This window comes from Solea solea, chromosome 12 (genome assembly GCF_958295425.1).
Source record: "Solea solea chromosome 12, fSolSol10.1, whole genome shotgun sequence".
Lineage (NCBI taxonomy): Eukaryota > Metazoa > Chordata > Actinopteri > Pleuronectiformes > Soleidae > Solea > Solea solea.
In genome coordinates, this window is record NC_081145.1 from 7,190,428 (window position 1) to 7,204,353 (window position 13,926).

The 13,926-nt window shown below is 42.2% G+C and overlaps 1 protein-coding gene across 3 annotated transcripts in view; it reads right to left on the minus strand.

Moving 5' to 3' along the window:
- Positions 1 to 13,926, minus strand: part of LOC131469607 (uncharacterized) — a 218,414-nt gene that overhangs the window by 37,172 nt on the left and 167,316 nt on the right. For all 3 annotated transcript variants that reach the window (XM_058644753.1, XM_058644755.1, XM_058644754.1), the window contains one exon: positions 8,999 to 9,211. The gene's annotated coding sequence lies outside the window, so the exon portion shown is untranslated. The remainder of the gene's footprint in view (positions 1 to 8,998; positions 9,212 to 13,926) is intronic.

Consider the following 13,926-nt stretch of genomic DNA (forward strand, 5'->3'; position numbering starts at 1 on the left):
TACAATTGTCTGATAGACTGCATGGTGTGTATACACAAGTCATAAACAGAATCTGGAGCGGAAGCACTGATCACCTAGATGTGCTTGGCCTTATGAACCCGGGGCTGAACTGTTATGCTTAGACAGCGTGTAATGCTCTGAGCCCATATGGCTCAAACACTTGTGGAAAGGCTGGGTGCTGCACTGGACCTCAGCCAGGAAAACTGTTTGTGTGTGTTTGTGAATGTGTGTGTGAGAACGGACACACGTGCTAGCGGCTATTCCTGATTCCATCCTTATTGTTTATGTTCTCGCGTGGAAGTAAATATAAATGATCTAAATGTATGTTTGTGTGTCTGTGCATGCAACGTCTGCGTCCAAGTCTTTGATGCTGACCACACATTGCACTGCAGTGAACTTGATACACAGGGAGAGTGAGAGAGAGTCCCACAAAGACCTACATTTTTGTGTCAAAAACATCTGCAGTTATATATATCTGCTCTAAAAATACACAAAGAGAATTATATGTGTGCTGTAAAAGTGGGAAAACTCATTCTACTTTTTTTTCTCAGCTTAGGAAAGGCGCTGTGTGAAAATCCTCAGAATATAGCCCCCAACACCTGAGAGAACAAATGAACGGATCACATGGACTGTCAAGGCCCTCATACCACACAGGTGAGACATGCACTGCTTTTAAATACTGCCAGGACCCTGTTTTCATAAGATGACAGTTTCCCCATCATCGAGTATTTGAAAGCAACACTGCTTTTTAAACAAAGTGCTGGAGATGCTAATGACTGCATGTGGACTGTTTAGGTCAATGGGAGGTCATATAGACACAGCAACTGTCTGATGACTACATAATCCAAATGCTACTTTCCATTTCACTGTGCCTCTGTGAGTTTGTGTGCGAGACTGAATGGAAATACATCAATTGTCTGCTTGCAAAACGCGCCATTCCAGCTTTCAACTCCTGAAGGGTCAAGAAGCCACTGTGAACTCCCTGAGCAAACACTGCAGTAGAAGTAATGAGAGGGAATGGTGAGGGATGAAGATCTGGCAAACATGCCCATTTGAACCGGAAATATTCAGCGGGATTATAAGTAATAGCTGTTTGAACCAGGAACACTAGAGAGGAGCTGGCAAATACATGTGTGTTTCAAAGTCAAACAGTGTTCAGGGCAGAGCCCTCATGGGGAATCTGACAGTAGAGCCTCATAGTCAGCTTCTGCCGACTCGCCGATGGCCTGGAGGTTTCCAATAGGAAGACACAATAAGGACAGTCATTTCTTCAAAGAAGAAGAAAAAGGTGCCATCCCTGCGTCCCCTAAAAGTGAGAAACAATAGATGCTTTTGTAGTTACAGTTATGGGGAATACCCTATACGCACATACCCCACACACTGAGAGGCAGAAAGAAATTCATTATCCCATTCCTCGATGGCATGAGATGCCAGGTTCACTGACTGAACGTGCTAATTAGGGAGGCAGGAACTTTTAGGCAGCATGGGACTCATCTAATCCTTTAAAAGCCTGTTGCTATTTGTTGGCAACCTCTTTTAATTTCACCCGACTTGTCAAGTTGTTATCAAGTTTTACTCAAATATATCATAAACGCCCATAGAGCAAGCTTCATTTGACTTACATAATGAAACCTAGTAGGCAAAGTGGTGATAAAATAATAAAAAAGACAAACAATTTCTGGCTTTGTAAAAATGTGTGCCTCCTCCCTGAACCTGAAAAAGGACATGTCTGTCAACACTTGAAATGAATGTGGTCATCTGTCCATGACACAGATTGCTGTGCCATGGATGACAGTCATCAGTAGTCCTCGGCAGAGGCTTTGAAGTGCAACCGCAGCACACTTCTTTCCACCCAGTTCTCATGGCTTTCCCTTTAAATAGAGCATGACATCAGACCCTGCACAGGTCTATCGGAGCAAGCCCAAAACAAATGTGTCTAAACAATGCCACATCTGGAGCAATACGCACAAGCGAGGGGAGAGGGGAGGAGCTGGAATTAAGCAGAAAAGGGGTTGAACAAAGGGAAAGCAGTTCTAAAAGTGTTTATCTCTCGGAACCCGGCCAAGGCGTCTGGGGATGTGCCTAGGCTGACTGGTGATTCCCCCTTTTTTTCCTCCCCCAAAAGTCCTGAGATCACCACTGTGGAGCAAAGTGTCAGGCACAGTGAAGTAAGTGGGAATGCAATGCATGTCTGTTCTTGTGTATTGTAGGCTCAACATCCTCAGTCAACTCAGTACCAAACCCTATGTATAAAAAGTGGACGTAGACGCCATTTTGAAGGCTTTTGATTTGTGATTTGTCAGTTTTGGAAAGTGAAAGTTCCCAAACATCACTTGCAGGCACCTTCAGACCAGTACAAGCTGTCACACAGGTGTCCACTGTGTCATGCTTTAATGTCTATTTTCCTCCAAATATTAACGTCATTTACAAAATCACCATCATGTGCTATTGTAGGCATGAAACTAGCAAATGAGATCATTACCTCCTCAGGAAACTGTTGACTGACATGATAAATAAAGTGAGAAGTGGACTTATTTTCCAATAGAAAATTATTTTGTTCTTTTTGAAATAAATTGTTATTTTGTTGTTAGACTATGTCCACTATTTATAAAAGGCCTTTGCTCATTACAGACCGAAGTATTTCTCTTCAATTCGGTATAATCTTGAACTTGCGAATGTTCTCACAGTCGTCAGCAGACTTCTTCCAAATTTTCAAAAGAAAATCAGAGAGAAATGCAATTTCTCATTTGGTTTGGCTCACTCCTCTGCAGATACAGGAGGGGGGTTTTCAGAAAGCCTTCATAGGCAGCCTGTTCTTGTTGTCGCTGTCAGAAACAATCAGAGTGGCTCCAAGGAACAGAGGAGCAAGGCAAATATTCAGGCCAGTTTTCTACATGCTGCATACAGTGTCTAGTAAATAACACCTGATCCAACAGTTTACCATATGCAGTGCACATGCACTATGTCACTAACAATCTGACAGAGACACTGCTATTCAGGAATGGAGTAACATTACACACATGCACTTGCACATTTACATCAGTCTGTTAGCCTGTGAATAGATGTGTGTGAAGCTCGGTGGGCTTTCACACTGAATGTGGGACCTGACACACACAGACACACTATATGTGCTGAATGGGTCCTGTTTAAAGATGAGAGCACAGATAGTGAGGATTACGAGGATGGAGGAGGTGGAAAGGAAAGATAGAACCAGAGGGACTCTCTTCTCCCACGGGTCATGTGTTTTACATCTGCACTGCACTCAGCCATCGAAACCCCACTTACAGGCCTGACTGTAGGTGTGGGCCAACACATGTAGGTGGTCAGTGGGAGGACTACTGACTGGAGATGGCACCAGATAGGCAGGTCACTGATAACAGTGATACATCATCACGTTTTAAAGGCCCTCAAAGTTATGACAGATGAGAACATTTTTAAGTAAACATATGGTTGCACTGCACATCTCACAGTTCACCTGGCTCCAACCTGGGTCCTGTTAGCGTAACTGTTAGCAAAGATGGCGGACACTGTTTACATTCTGGGAATGAGGTCTCGCATCCACCCCCAACGAGTGGGTCTAAAAATTCTAGATTCTAGTAATACAAAGCTAAATGCAAATCGGTATCCTATATTAGTAAACAATATTCCTATAAGTCACTTTCGAATTAAGTGACTTGTCCTTGTCCCACGATACAAGCACTTGCAGGGTGACCATTTATTTAAAGAAGGGTGTCTGCCTCCGCTAAGCTAGGTAGCGATAGGCCGTCTTTCAGCCTGGTGACCGATTACAACACAGACCAAAACAACTTTATCTGACGAGCAACATTCTTTGTCTTGTCCACCATCCATTAACTTAAAATTATAATTTCGTTTAAGCTGTCAGTCAAATCTGGAGTGTGTTATGTGTTTGGCTTCTTCTTTTATTTCTAGTTATTTGACCGCCATCACATTATCTGGGTAAGTGAGTCCAACTTTGAGAAACTGGACTGGACTAACATTTTTGACATGTATTTTAAAAGTCCAGTTCTAGCAACATTTTTTTTTTTCTAACATCATGTAAATGTATTGAGTAAAGCTGAGCCGAGGAAGAGATGACGACACAGTTGGGTCAAGCAGTTCGATTCTGAGAGCTTCCGGGTGTTACACAACAAACAAATGATTATCTGCTCTAGATGGAAATAAAACAAAGAGGGGTGTGTTGCAGAAAATGAAGAAAACAAGGGCTGACAGTAAAATATTGAGGTATTGCAGCTGATGCTCATACACTGAGCCACACTATCAATATATCAGCCCTCCTAATAATGAAAACATGTCATCTGCCTGTAAAGAACAACATGAATATTAAAACTGTAAGAAGACGTCTGCAAACTCTGATAGTGGATATCATATAATTGAAGCTCTGAATGAATATTACCGCAGTCACTAGTCCATGGGAAATATTTGATCTGCTATGCATTCAATGCTTTTATACTAAAGGTTTGAGAAAGTTAATGAATTATTTCTGTGCTTTAATTTTTGCTGCCTTTTCCTGCACACACTGAGCCTGCAGAGGCTTCGGACTCATGTGGTTCCCACAAGCCACATCACATGTGTGTTTCTCATGGGAAGTATTGAGTGATGTCAATTTGCAAAGGATTATGGGTGTCGTCAGTAAAAGTTGGAGGAAGAGAGTGCAGAGTCTGCCAGTACCTGCTGAGCTGAAATTGAACCAACCTTAAAGTCATTAGTTTGCCACTAATACAGTTCTTACACCAAAATCTGTGCATATATGCAGGTTTTTGCAACCCACGAGCAAAAAAGCAATTGCTTCCTTCACCACTGCCAAGGCATTCTGCAAAAAAAAAAAAAATGGGTGAAAGAAACACGTTCACACGGTGTCATGTTTCCTTCACTGCTGATCAAAACTGATAAACACCCATGACTGCTGCACAGTGACCTGGGATTGTGTACCCTTTCACACTGGAGAAGATTCCAGATGTTGTTGTGTGGTAATATTCTTTTTTCTTTTTTGCCTCATGGATAACAGTCTTTAAATTGACTAAAACCTCTGTAGTAGTGTAATTATGAAACACAAGTCCATTGGTTTTATGACGAGCAGCCGCTCTATCTGTTTTTTTTTAAAAGTAACCTGAGACTCACCTGTTTATACAGGCCTTTGTGATGCCTTAAATGTTTTTTATTGGCTGTGAATATTCTGTGTTTCTCTATGTTTAAATCTCTTTTTAGTGATGTCTTCTCTTTTTAGATGTATTAAATGTATCATTATTATTATTAAAGCTACTCTGCATAACTTTCCTGAACAGATACGACGTATGCTGTGTCTGTCCTCTGAAAATGGGTCGGTCAAGCAATACTATCAGAGATGACTGAGTGTATATAAGTGTTTGGGAAGGATAGACATGGCAAATGTGCATCAATCATCAATCGCACTTCCTTTCACACATCAGCCGCTGCATATTCAGTGAGGTTTCATTGGGGTTATCCCACCTACATGCACTTTTCGTCACAGTATCCATGTGGATGTTTGCTTTGAGGCACACGTTTCACTGAGACCTACTGTTGCAAGTGTTCCTATTCTCATATTTCACCCTTTCTGTAATCATGCATAAGTGAGGTGGTGGGGGAAACGGGAGGATACTGTAGAGGCTTTAAGGCTAGAGTTACACGACCAGGCAATGGGAAAGGCAGTAGGTGGTAGCAGGGTTCAGAGGTCACGGTGCCCTGACAAACAAATGAGCAATCCAGCAGGGAAGTCAACAAAAGATGCTTCCCTCTGTAGCTCTAAACGCCCTAGCAACAGCAGCTGCTGGCAAACATGTGTGTGACAAATGTGCCATCTGAACCAATGACAGGGTCTCAATCATCACCATATGGAGTTGCCACACAAACATGACACACAAACACAGCAGAAGGGGGGGAAGGGGGGTGGGTGAAAGACGACATGGGGTGAAGTGGGACAGACGAGGGGAGGCAGCAGACACAATAAAAGATAACAAGGCAGATATTGATAGTATATGAAAGTCATTGCCCTCATGGGAATTTCCACGACATAGAACAAACTTTGGTTGGCTTGCTGGTGGTCTGTTTACAATGCAAATGCTCTCAGAAATGACAGCAACAGTGCTTAATGTTGTATGACGACTCCCTGCTGGGAAAATCATGGAAGAGATGCTGCTGCGGCTTAATGATGAGCAAACTGTCTAATGAGTGGCCTCTGTCTGCCATTATATCCAACTAAACTCCCCCTTCATACACTGTCCTGAATGACAGAGCATATGAAGCACACATCTTTTTGTAGTTTATTTAGAAGCGTTTCATATCATTTTCCTGATGATTTCTCTTTATTCACGTTCTGAAAATAATGTTTTCAATCAGTCCTTGTGAGTTTCCACATGTTTGTTTCAAAACTTTATTTTCCTCTGCTTATCTCATGCTTTTTTTTTGTATTTTCCTCTTTCCCCTTCGCCAGCTCTGGAAAGTACATTCACACAGTTCAACAGTGACACAAGGACTGTCTCCTCCATGGCAAACTATGCTTGTGTTTTTTCAATTAAGTCAGGCTCCTGTACGCTATTCATTTGGGAAACCATAATTCTCATGGCCCAGCAGAAACTAATGGAAAGTCGCTTAGGTTCTTTTTTTTTTTCCAGGAGAGGTATCGGAAAGACCCGTTCGTAAAAAGCGTGTCATACAAATGGGGAAGTTGAGTAAAACCATAGGAACAGTATGCAAATACAGAGTGAGGAGGTGATGATAGGAGAGGAAGGCCTCAGCCAGGAGTATGGGGGTGCAAGCACTCATAGGGTGAGAGGCAGCAGGAAGGAGGTGAGTGAGAGTATACAGATGGATGGATTTCCAAGGGAATGTGGATGAAAGTGAGTGAGTTGTGGTCCGGATCTGAATTGCCCAGTAGGGAGGAGAACAGATCCAATGAAATCACTTCAAAGCCTAGTGTCACTGGGCTGCAGATGACTGCAGACTGTCTCCTGTCTTTTTTAACTCACAGAGATCAGGCCCATTGACCTGTTGCATCAATCTACCTTCAACAGCCAAGAGGGAAAATAAACAGCTTCACACATGCTGTATGGCTCTATATTACACTGAACCAAGTATAAATGTCAGCAAAGGCTTTTTAGATTAGAGAGAGTTTACATTTAAATGATAAAAAAAATACTGTCAATAACTGAATTATCACTTAATACTCACTTTCAGGTACATTTTATTCCAGTTCCCATCCAATAACAAGTGTGTCATCAGGCCTAGTCTGACCCTCTTCCTTGAGTGACCACTGGGAATCATTTATCACTTTTACCATAAACCTTTCACTGGCTGCTGACCAAGTCTGCACTCATACATAAACACTCAAGTAAATGTGCATACTCATACAGTAGTCGTCAAGGATCCTTCCCAAGGAGTGGAACCTTCCTAAACAGGGCAACACTCCATCCTTCAGTGAACGCATACATGGCTCATGCTGGCAAGTGTGTGATTGACCAGCTGCTCTTGAAATATGAACTGGGTAGAAAAGCTAAGCAGACACTGAATCCTTGCTTTGTGCAAACTGTAAATATTTATTTCATATATTATATTAAGTACATACAATGTCTCGTATATTACTCAGCGTTTAGCCGAATGTAGCCATTTCAGCTAATGTTAGCATTTTCTAACTGAGAATTATTGTCAAGTGATACTTGCATTTACGTTTTGGGCTTTATATTGATGTAGTATATTTACAGTTATGACAAACTTCCAGTAAAAATACAAAAAGGTCCAGTGAGGGTTTATTGGCAGAAGTTTAACTACCAATAAGTATGACTGTGTAAGTGCATTATCACTTTAAATTGTAATTTTTTTGTCGCCGTAGAATAACTGTTATATGTACGTAAGGCAAAGGCCTTGTTTTATACACAAAAGAATAACATCCTTCCTGGCTCCCGTAGTTTCCAGATGTGCATGGGAAAGGCAGGAGTGAGCAGTTGAATCCTCTGTGTGTTACAGCCAAAATACACTGGTTGCGGAAAGGTTGCACTGCGTCTCCAATCCGGCGTCGGAGCTGCTACGCATCCATTCTAGTCAACGCGTCAAAGTTCACTGGTTGCGAACGTCTGCGTAGCGGCTGCGTGTCGGGTCCGCTCAGTTGAGGAAGGTCGGCGTGGATACGCAGGACCTCTATTTCTGGTGGTTGCTGCACGAATTCAGCAGATCTCAGCATGAGCAGGAGAGGAAGTAGGAAAATAAAACATCCGGTTTACTTTCCAGAAAAAAACATCCTGTGTTGACATTTCACTTAACTACATCATAGCAATCCTTGCAAGCCCAGCGTGCTCCTATTTCTTCGGTCCGTTTGTTGTGTTTACGACATATACAGTGTATTTCCGAGCGAGAAAACCAAGTCTTCCAGCCGCGTGGAAGTGGGCGGACGCGTACATCGGTGGAGCCGTGTGCGCAGCGCAGCCGTTCCGCAACCAGTGTATTATGGGAGTCTTACCAGCAGGGGTCACAAATTCTTACATGCTGGACCTTTAATATTTAAATGGATACCGAGTTGTTGCTCTGGTAGCTCTGCTGTCACTCGCCACAGTTAAAAAGTCTGGCAAAGCATGTGCGCAAAGGATTGTGGGAACTTCCACTGTGCTGAGGATACACATCATGTATCTTTGTAAATTCAGTAAAGAGTCCTTTGCATTATTAAAAGGATCCAAGACATGAGGACATGAGGGCGTGATGACAACACACATCACATTCATGAAATCTAGCCTTAAGAGAATCAGTGAGTATACTCATGCACTTGTATACACACGTGCACACGCACACAAACACTAAAAGTGGGAGGGACTCATACCAGACAAACCCCTTCACACCAGTGCCCACCATCACAACAGTAACCAAGATAGACAGAGAGACAGTAAGAGAGAGAGAGAGAGAGAGAGAGAGAGAGAGAGACAGGCACGGGCAGCACACCAGCACACCAGCAGGAGACTGAAGTCTGAAGTCTTACCTCAAGAGTAATGCTGTGCAGCCAACACAAGGGAAAGCCTCATGATGGTATCGGTCTCTCTGAGTCTCGGTTTCTTTGTATCTCTCAGCTGTGGGGAGGCGGGCACTGAGACACACAGGCAGTGCAGAGTGGAGCGGCGCTCGGCACACTTTACACGCAGAGAAAGCAGTGGAGCCACGCAGATCCTGGGCTCGTCCACTCACACTCTGCCTTCTGAGGATGAAAAGAGAAGACTTCATTACCAGCTGCAAGACCACGCCTCCACCCCTCCAGTCTCCCTCCTCCTAAACTCTCCCTCCCTCCCTCCCCTCCTTCCTTCACTACCTCCCTGCTTCCCTTCCACACTCCCAGCCAGTAGCACGCTCCAGGGCCTGTCCTGACCAAGAGAGGGGGAGCAGACTGCCAAAGAAAACCTCCCATCTCGCTGCCTGCCAGCACTGTGCAGTGCACAGAAAGAGCGAGAGAGAGAGAGAAAGAGAGAGGGACAGAGTGACACAAGAGGGAAGAGATGGAGAGACAGATAGCTGGCATATGGAATATGGTTTGAATGCACAAACCGGTATTTTGTTTTGAATCGTTGAGTTAAATATACAGAATTGTTTGAGCATAACACTTTTACCAGTGAAGCACTACGGAGGATGAAGTGTGTGTGTGTGTGAGAGAGATGGGGGGTGGTTGTGGGAGTAAAATTAGTCAGGAATAAAATGAAGAAGGAAAACAGAAGTGAGGAGTGTGAGGCAACAGGGATTCACTTGAGAGATGGAAAGAAAAACACAGACACCCGGACAGAGAGAGAGAGAGAGAGAGAGAGAGAGAGAGAGAGAGAGAGAGAGAGAGAGAGAGAGATGGGTGAGCAACGTGAAAGGTTTAGGGAGAAAAGTCAAAAGAGAAGAGACACATTTAACTAGGGGTTGTTCAAAGTTGTTATTAAGACTTGATGTAAGAAATTCACATCAAAAGACTGTCATTTAAAAGGAAGCACGAGTGAGTCTGTGTCTCTGTGTGTGTGTGTGTGTGTTGGGTTTTTTTGGGGGTGGGGACGGTGTCTGCCTCTGCATGTTTGTGTTTCTATAAACCTGTCTGCGCGTCTCACCAACTCTTCACTAACTGCTTCCATCATCAACACGCAGAATAAGGATGACACTTTCTGTCCATCTCCAGTGAGTCTCTTCCCCTCCCTCTCATTCTCGCTGCCTTTTCGTCTTATGCCAAAGTGAACTCTCTCCCCATCAGACAGGGAAAATGGGCCTAAAAGCACTGGCTGTTTACTGTCTGTAATTATGTGGGGCTGGGTACACTCAACCCAGGCAAAGCTCTGCACCCTGCCCCCAGTGCCACCACACACAGACCGAGCTACACCAAGTCTGGGAGTTTAAAGCAGGTTGTGGCACAAAAGGAGAGGGGTGCAAAGAAAAGTCTAATTATTTAATGTCTTACATGAACTTATAATTAAGAACACATTTATTGATCTTCAGAAAAGATATGCAATATGGGATATTTTCAGCAGATTGCAGCTATGAGTTCACTAAAGGTCGAATTGCAAAAAAAAAGAAGGAAAAAAAATACCAAGGCAGTGATTTCACATGAATCTCAGTGAACTAAGTTATGGATTAATGCTGTCAGTCAAACTCTATTTAATTGCATGACAGTTAAGCCTTCATCCTGCTGAAAATTAAAACACAGTCACAGGGCATCATCACTACAGCGGACTGCCAATCCTGCGTTTCCCATAAAATAAAAAACAAAATTCAGAGCTGAGGTAATACAAAAAAAAAAGAGTAAAGAAACAGCTGTGAGGAATACAGCTATCATATTACAAAACAACACAAAAAATCACAGGAATTCAGGAGGAAAAATTCTACTGAGAAAAAAAGAACAAAAGTTCCAAAAAGTCTTCATGATGTTCTTAAGAAAAAAAAAAAAAAAAAAAATAGGGAATCTTTTTTTTTTTTATTGCCAGTACGTGATGAGGTCAGCAGGGATTATGCAGATCTCAGGCAATCACTCACACTAGCATTAACACCTACACAGACCCTCTCTGTGGCATAATAGTGTCAAATTTACACAGGTCCACAAAACAGCACTTAAAGGTTATATAGGCTGCCTTCAGTGTGGGGCTGTGAAAGCCCAGACCTGGGGTTTGGAGTTTAAGGCAGCTGTGGTGGGCTGTTAGAGACATGACAGAGAAAGGAGCAAAATTCATTTGAGTGCTTTTTATTGCTCAGAAACACTAATCCTTCAAAACCAGAGACATGAACAGCCCCTCTGTGGTGCTTTATGTCTCTAATCTGAGGCTTTAGTGACAGAAAAGACTAATCCAACATCTGAAAGCTATTGTTTGTTTACTGTCTACTATGTAATCAAGAAAGGCCATTACCATAACGATAGTAAATAGATAAAAATAGCATAAAGTGGCCATATAATGAGGAAAATTAAAACAGTAATGACAGTCTATCACTCACACTTAAAGGTATAATTGTACATCAGGATCAAAAACTGGGATTTAGGAGTGAGGTACAATTTATACTGAAAGGACACAGTATTGTATCCAGCCACTAGGGGCTGAGTTGAGCTGTGCTGTACATACAGTGCATTAACAATCATGGATGAGGCCAATTTTGGCACTAGCACTTCCACACATCACCACTCTCCCCCTCCTCCCTGTTTTTGTTTTTGGGGAGGATAAACCTTTGTGCATCTTGAGTGCATGACTGAGGTGTCTGCTGGATTTGGCTTATTTTCTTAGGGTCATGGTTCTTTTTCAAGGACAATTCCTTCCACATTTATTCCAATCAGTCATTTAATCCGGCGCAGCACACATACTATACAACAGGTCATTATGAAGATTTAAAGTAACAGATGTTCATCATTACAGCTGAATCCTGTCACTGCAAACTGAATTCAGTCCAAACAAAAACAGTTTGCATAATGTGGATGCCACATGCTGCCTGGTGTAAAAAAAGAAAAGAAAAAAAGAATGTGATCGTCACGAACAACAGATGAGACATCGCAACATGTCAAATGTCTCCATGATTTCAATTTAACACTGGGACCGTGATTTAATGATTAAAATGGGATGTTAAAAAAACACGTGGTGAAGGTGGGCGTAGTGGCATCCAGCTGCAGAGTTAGAGGTGATCATAATAAATGATTTCCTCTCCCTTAAATCAAATAATACACTCAACCTATGTGACACCGACACTGACAGGAAGATGGCCATGCAACATCACTGTCCGCACTGTTAATTGCAAGTGTGTAAATCGGATGTGTGCATCCAGACATGGGTTGCAATGGTAACAACACAGGTGAACCCATCTTTGTGGCAAAGATTTCCAACAGCAAATGGACATGCATCCTTTTTCTCGCCAAACATTTGTACTGTCGAGTCACAGTGCAAAGTCTGTGCTGAGCACTGAGCAGTGAGAGCTGTGGCACTCCGGTTATTGGTTTTGACGTTGTTATTGTCCGTCATGTTTAACGTCACACAATAAACAAATTCAAATTTGTTCATTTGAGTGTTCAGGCTGAGACACATCTGAAGGAAAACATTTCTAACCACCTCCAAATTAAGTTTGAATCAAATTTGAAAAAAAAAAAAAAAAGATTTCAAGTGTTTTTTTGCTGTCCAAACAATCTGGATAAAATCTGGACACGCAAAAACTTGGATTCTTTCTGGCAGTCTATACAAAGCCTAAATCTGTGCGCCAGAGGAGCCGGGTTGAGCACAGGGTCAATTTATATTTCTGTTTTTGTGAAAGGATCTTAATAAAGAGCATTGCCAGTGAGTGTTTTATGGGGAGTTATCCATAGCAGCAGTAGACCTGCTGCATTAATGGCCTCAGAAACTTCAGATGAAAGAATAAAAAGGAAAAGGACATGGTGTCATTTTAACTGTTTTTCAAAAGCCACAGGAAAAGGTGTTACGTCAGACATCACACACATCTGGCAAGACATCAGGCTTCAAAAAGCCAAAGAGAATCAAGAATAAATCTTAATAACAACAAATGTGTTTGCTCCAAGATCTCATGAAGCACAATAATGAAAGCAACTAAACTTAAGAAAAAAAAAATACATAAAGATGTAAAATTTATGCAGGACTTTGGGACAAACATGCCCTTGGATGGCAGCTGGGTTCATATTAGATTTTAGGATTCGACCATAGTTTGTTATGAAATTGAAATTTCACTCTTAATGACCTGAATTGAAAGCAGAGTTGAGGCAGATGGAAAAAGAAGGGGACTTTCTGTGTTCTTTATACAGAAAACCTTTGTGAGAAGTATCAAAGTGAAGGAACTGAGGTTTGACTCTCAACATTTCCAGGATGAATATGGAGAATGTTTAAACCCAGCCCCGAGGCATATGCATATCAGAACATCAATGGCCTCTATTATACTAGTCTAAACACATATTTCATACACGGCATTAAAAACACATCTGTATACTAACCCCTAAACCATATTCTCTGTAAGGTGTTTAAAATGGACTCCCTCTCTCTGCCTGGCAGAAATAGAGTCATATAAAACACTAATACTAACCTTGTAAAGTGTTTTAATGTCCTTGGAGTATTCTAACCTCCCCCATGGAAGCAACTCCTGGGTCAAAAAAGCTCATTAAACTGTGTCCTCTTGGAGGCAAGTTTCAAAAAACATTCACTGACCCAATGTGCAGTTGCCACTAAATATAATTCCCTAAAGCTAAATATAGTCGCTTGGTAACATGAACAAGCTACACAGTAGCCTTTCTTTTCTACTGGGAGACAATATTTAGAAACCAATTTTTGACTTCAAAGTCAAAAGGATGAATCAGCGCAGCCACGGCAGGAAGACATTTGGGTCAAATGTCGTACTGTGGCTACGTGCCACAATAACTAGTGCATGCTGAAGCACACAGTCATTAATCTGTGGTAACTGGGACTGAAACTGTCTTCA